Source organism: Xenopus laevis, chromosome 8L (genome assembly GCF_017654675.1).
Source record: "Xenopus laevis strain J_2021 chromosome 8L, Xenopus_laevis_v10.1, whole genome shotgun sequence".
NCBI lineage: Eukaryota > Metazoa > Chordata > Amphibia > Anura > Pipidae > Xenopus > Xenopus laevis.
In genome coordinates this window covers 120526641-120533201 of record NC_054385.1, presented here as the reverse complement: position 1 = coordinate 120533201, position 6561 = coordinate 120526641, and the positions used below count along the sequence as shown (strand labels likewise).

Genomic DNA, 6561 nt, shown 5'->3' with positions numbered 1-6561 from the left:
TGCAGGGCTTGATATGTCTAGGAGGATCTGTCTCCCTTCCCCCTATGATGGCTGCTATTGGTTAGTGGGATTCCAGAGTTTTTTAAAAATGGAATGTTCTAGGGACAGCTTACCAGTTCCAGTTAAGCAGTGGTATCAAAGTGTTACCCCCCCCCCAGTTATATTAGAAGTGGTTGGTTGCAGTCAGGGAATGGTTTGACTCTGAGCCCTAAGTTGACTTAAATGGGTAATTGGAAAGGTGAGTGGGTAACTGGGTAAGCCTGGGGTCCTGGAAAAGGTTGTCAGCCTAGGATGGATACTTAAGAAAGAAGGCATGACCCAGGCTTTAGGCTCTGCTTCAGGGTCAGTTAACTGGGATATATTGTCATTGTTTGGAAAAGGTTAATGTTGTTCAAACAGTTTACAATAAGTTTTGTATAGCTGTCTTTGTTAACTATGTTAAGCAATTTGTTACTAAACAACTGTAACAGGGCCACTCATGGCTGGTGAGCACCTGTCACTACTTGTTACTTACACACCACAGCATTCTCCCATCTGAAGCCTCCAGGGCCCTTGTCTTGTAGGATGCTCTGGCAGGAGCGTCATTAGCTGTACAGGGGCCTCCTTTTGCCAAGTAACTCCTACCCCTGATTGTCTACTATGACCTCACATACAATGCTCAAGCTTCTTCTGTAGGCTCTACACTAACCTACACCAAACGCTCAATTCCCTGACTGTGGTGCACACCGCAGGGCTCTAGTTCCCACTATTACTCTTTGTTGGGACAACAGGCTGTCAGTGCTCACTAGCCCTCTCTAACTATCACTCCTCAAGTGAACTCACTTGCCACTACTATCCTAGCTAGCACTAACAGTACCAACCTCCTCAAGGGTCTGGCCACTTCAATCTTATGCTGCTTCTGGATGTTACAGGCCAAAAGAGGAGCAGCAAGGTACTGTATTATATAGGTTCTCAGTTGGACCTAGTGCCACTAGGGATGTAGCGAACCGCCGATAATGTGTTCGCGAACGCCGTTCGCGAACACCGGCAAAAATTGCGAACAGTTCGCGAACAGTTCGCGAACTTCGAACATCCGAAAATCGTTCGATTCGAACGATCGAAGGATTTTAATCGTTCGATCGAACGATTTTCGTTCGAATCGAACGAAAATCGTTCGATTTTAGCGATCGAATGGTCGAATGGTCGAACGATTTTGACGCGAACGCCTATTGGCGAACGTCGCGCGACGTTCGCGAACTTGCGGCGGACGCGAACAGCCGATGTTCGCGCGAACAAGTTCGCCGGCGAACAGTCCGCGACATCCCTAAGTGCCACCTGTTAACTGCACTACAGCATAGCTTAACTATTTAAATTATAAAAATAAATTCTTTATTTTTACCAACTGCATACTTATTTTTCCAAATATGTCATTTCAAATAATGGTGGGTTTGGGGATTATCGGGACATGGCAAATCTCAATGCTGCACTTTTCATATTGGGCAGAACTTGATTTTGTGTAACAATTAAACAAGAGTACTATAGAGCATGGAACAAAAATTTATTAAGGGTCTCTGTAATATATGTTATTACTTATTGGGCCAAACAAGGCAGGGACAAACACCAATGATTTGCATTAAAAAAAACTGTAAAATAAAAGCTCTTTAGTTTCTATTGTCCCTAAAGATTTTAAGTAACTTTATTTTATTTACTTTTCCAAGTTTAATATATATATTAAATAATTACATATGCAAGTGCTCTAGAATAAAAAAAGGGTTGCAGCAAAAATGTGTTTTGTCAAATTTTTTTCCTTTGGTGGTATTATCTTAAAGTTGAAAATTGATAAATCTGCTCAATAAAGTCCAATTTTGACAAAATCTCTTTCTTTGAGACTTCTCCTTTCATCAACATAACCTGGTCCCAGCATATTTATTGTCAAGCTCTAGAGAGTTCTAATTGTGTTAAATGCACAAATGATTTTCAGATGTCATCATCTTGGACCACCCAAGACAATTATTAGCGCATATATATAAAAACAAGTTTCTCCCAGTTCATGATTTATGTAAAACTCGCAAACCATATGATGCTGAAGAAATTGCAAATGAATCAGGCATTTCCTGAAAAGATATTCGATAATTTAAAGATTTTGACAAATGCAATTATCTGCTTCAGGATTTTTAAAAGTTTTAAAACTTTTTAAAAATTTTAAAATTTTTAAAACTACATCAAACGTGTGAGACAGACAGTGCTAAATTATGATAAAAGAGTATATTGTGTTATGAAATATAATTCATTCTTATGTATTCTGCTTGGAACTTGTAAAACATTGATAGCTGTAGAGGTCAGATAGTTGCTTAGAAAACAAGGAAGCAAAAGTACGGCAAGTAAAAGCTGACATGGTCATGTAGAAGTCAATGGAAGTTCCCTTTCTTTTCTTGCAAAGATCAGTCTTTTGTTTGTGGTTTTAGAGGTTTTCACAATGTTTATTGTTGTACAATTTTTTCAGTGGTCATTTTTATTCCCACTTTTGTATTTGCATCTTTAATAACTTTCATGGCATTTGTGATTGTAGAGAATTAAGGTTTAAATGTGGTTCCACAACCTTGAATAAATAGACCTCCACATTCATATTTATTTCTGAAAAGTATTTTTTAGCACTAAAAATTGTGGATTTTACTAATTACTTTAAACCACATTTTTTTAAAACAAAAAAACATGAAAACAGTAATATAAAACATTCTAAACATTCTAAAACATTCTTAAAACTGTTGAGATAATGTAGACGTCAATGGGGATGTGTCTTTTTTTACAATTGTAAAATCTTTCTTTGCTTCAAGTTTCTAGAGGTTTCAGTTTTTTTATTTGTAATTGAACACTCGAGTGAAGGATTCGAAGTAAAAAAACTTTGAATTTCAAAGTATTGTTTTGGGTACTTCGACCATCGAATAGGCTACTACGTTAGACTATTCAACCATTCGACCATTCGATAGTCGAAGTACTGTCTCTTTAAAAAAAACTTTGACTACATACTTCGGCAGTTTAAACCTACCGAGGTGCAATGTTAGCCTATGGGAACCTTCCCCATCAGGTTTCTAAGGTTTTTTCGATCAAAGAAAAATTCTTCAATCAATTGATTAAAATCCTTCGAATCGTTCAATTCGAAGGATTTCATCGTTCGATCGAACGATTTTTCCTTTGATTTGCGGTAAATCCTTCTAATTCGATATTCAAATGCGTAGGATTTTACTTCGAGGGTCGAATTTGAGGGTTTATTAACCCTCCATATTCGACCCTTAGTAAATGTGCCCCAAAATGTGTGAATTTTGAGAATTTCGTATTATTGTTCATATTAGCTTTGCATTTGTATTTGTTTGGGCTTTTTATATTTAAATCTTTTCATAAATGTACTTGACATTTGTGGTTTTAGTGAATTGAGTTTTGTTGTGGTTTGCAAAAACTTCTATAACCACTAAAACCGCAAAATTGGAATTCGGAAGTCTCTGCAATCAGCTAATATACATATGAAAAATTATGGCTGGCCAGCATTTTACATACGATTCTTCATAAAATCCATATAGTGGACTTTTTAGACATTAAGGGGGTTATTTATCAAAATCTGAATTTTTCTGATTATTTTATTAAAAAAAAGTCCAACCAAACTAGAATCCACAATTTGACTTTATTTATTATTAAAAAGCTTAATTTAATCAGATTGTGGAAAAATATTTATTATTTTATTATTGTGTTTTCTTCTTAACGCTCTGCTTTAACAACAATGGTGATGCTCTTTGCCAAAAAAAAGTGATGCTATTTGGCAAAAAAAAAGTATTTCCAGTAAAGCATTTCTCAGACTTGATATAACCTAGGGCCCATTTGTTTAACCTCAAATTTATCTAGTCGAGTTTTTTAGGGGGAAAACTCACATTTTTTCCTACATGACCTGTCATGTCATGTAGAAGTCAATGGCAGATATCCCTGAAGTTGTTTCTTGACATCATGATCCATGCTGGATAATCCAATAAAGTCAGGGTTTTCAAAGCATCAGTCATACGATACTAATTGACGTTTGCTTTTTTTTGTGTAGTGTTTTTTGCTTTTTTTTAAGAAAAATTATTGAAAAATTAGTTAAATTACTGGAAGGGAGTTTGGTCGACTTTCTTTTAAGAAAAAAATGAGATTAATTCAAGTTTTAGTAAATAGGCCCCCTAGTGACAATATAGAGTCTTCAAACTTTAGCATTAGACAGGTACTTAATACAAAGGGATAGAGACAATAGGAAATGTCTGAAGCTGTCGCTAATCTGCATCATACGGGCCAAGAATTCTAAAATAATGTAAGGTGATAGCAATTAAAGGAGAGGGATAATATACTATAGATTTGATATTTTAAGAAATATCAAATGAAAGCACCACTACATAAAGATTCATTTTATTGCAGGATGTTGTTAAATATGTGGAACATACAGAACAAGGAAAATATGATTCATCATAAATTATTAGTATTATTAGTATTATACAATAATCAGTTTTCTTTGTTTTATTTCCATTCAGCTATATTATATTATGTGCTATGGAGAACTCAAATCAAACCTCAACCAACAGATTCATCCTTCTTGGTCTCACCAATATCCCACATCTACAGGCAATATATGTTTCAATATTCTTTATAGTCTATATAACCACACTGTCAGCAAACTCTGTACTTATTGTAGTAGTGAGGATCAATGAGCACCTGCAGACACCCATGTATCTTTTCCTGAGCAATCTCTCCGTTATAGACATTTGCTTATCTTCCACCACAGCACCCAGAATAATAATAAGCACCTTATCACAGGATAGAAGTGTTTCCCTCTTAGATTGTGCATTGCAGATGTTCTTTCATGGAGCTGTAGGAGGGATGGATTCTAGCTGTTATGGGCTATGATAGGTATGCAGCCATATGTCAACCATTACACTACAATACAGTTATGAACAAGACATTCTGTATTTCTATGGCTACTGGTTCATGGACTCTTTCTTTTATCAGTGCTTTTCTCCATGTTTTTTTTACTTTTCAGCTGCCTTATTGTAGTTCTCACAGTCTTAACCATTTTTTCTGTGAGATGCCTCCTTTCTTTCAAATCTCTTGCCGAGATACTTGGCCCAATGAGTTAGCTGTGTACATCACAGCCAGTATAATTGCCATGTTTTCATTCCTTTTGACTCTCATTTCATATATTCACATAATTTCCACTATTCTGAAGATTCGTTCCAGTGAAGGAAGGCGAAAATCTTTCTCCCATCTCACAGTCGTCTCTCATTTCTATGGCACCATCTTGTTCATGTATATGAGACCTCACTCTGCATATTCAGACATAGACAAGGCAGTATCCATTCAAATGTTCAGGATGTATAAGTTTTAGCGGAGTTCACCAACAGCCTTGCGATCTCCCCATGTGGATCGCTGCTCTCGCGGGACCCGGCGTTAGTTTCTGTACATACCCACTGTCATGTATCTCGCACTGTGTGTTTGATTAAAGCCACGATTTTTAAAAGCGATTCCGCATGATTTTTGGATCAGCGCCGGATAGCGGGTTTCTTCTTACTAAAGGCAGTGTCCATTATTTATTCAGCTGTGATCCCAATGCTGAACCCTATAATTTACAGCATGAGAAATAAAGATGTCAAAGGCACCATAAGAAAACACATGAATAAGCACCTTTCTGAAAAATCCTAAAGAACTTCCATTCATTGGACAGTGTTACAGTAACGATAGAAGACCCAGTGGCATATAAAGATCCTTGTGCTTTTGTTTCAGTGTGAGGGGCATATTTATATTTAAAGGACAAAAGTAAAATCACCCCTAACAGCATAACAAAGAAATGGAGGGGGGTCATTTACAGGGTTGCAGTGGGGCCCAGTTTATTCTAGTTACACCCCTTATGTAATTTATTTTTCCATTTGTGTTTGGCCTTTTCAGATTTGTAGTACCTCCAACTGTAATTGGTGAAAATATTGAAGTCACCAAGAAATTAAAAACCATAGACAGGTTATGTAACTCCAAGGTAACTTCTAATACCTTTATACATTTTAGCAGGGGGTACATTATCCATTCTATAATTTATTTTGGGGAAGTGCCAGCAATAGGTCTCTCTAATCTGCCTTAAATCTCAGTAGTCATATTCCTCAAACAGTTTAGTATGTTCATCACTTTGACTTAAGTTTAACATGGATGTAAAAAAAAAAGAATCCACTGGAGAGCCAAACAGTGCAAATACATTTTTAAAATTTTATTTGAGATGCATATCTATATACATTTGGCCAGTGTAGAGTTAGGTTAGAAATATGTCAATAGTAATTATAGGGTTTGGCCACTATATGATGCTAGTGAGTATAGGAAATGCTTTGAAAGGCCATAGTGCAGAGGTAGGTGTCATGGAAGGAACATCTATTGAGGAAGCCACCTTAGAGAAGAACCACAGCCTGCGCACAAGTGAGTGGAAAGAGTGAGACCTAGTCAGCATAGGCTTAGTTTTGTTATAGCACACTTACAAGGACAGTGAGCATGGGCAGCTAAATCCCTCACTATGGAGTGAGTGGGAATAGC

General features: G+C 36.6%; 1 pseudogene; it reads left to right on the top strand.

The window, feature by feature from the left end:
• Nucleotides 1–4545: 4545 nt before the first annotated feature.
• Nucleotides 4546–5691, top strand: LOC108699098 (annotated as a pseudogene).
• The last annotated feature ends 870 nt before the right edge of the window (nt 5692–6561 follow it).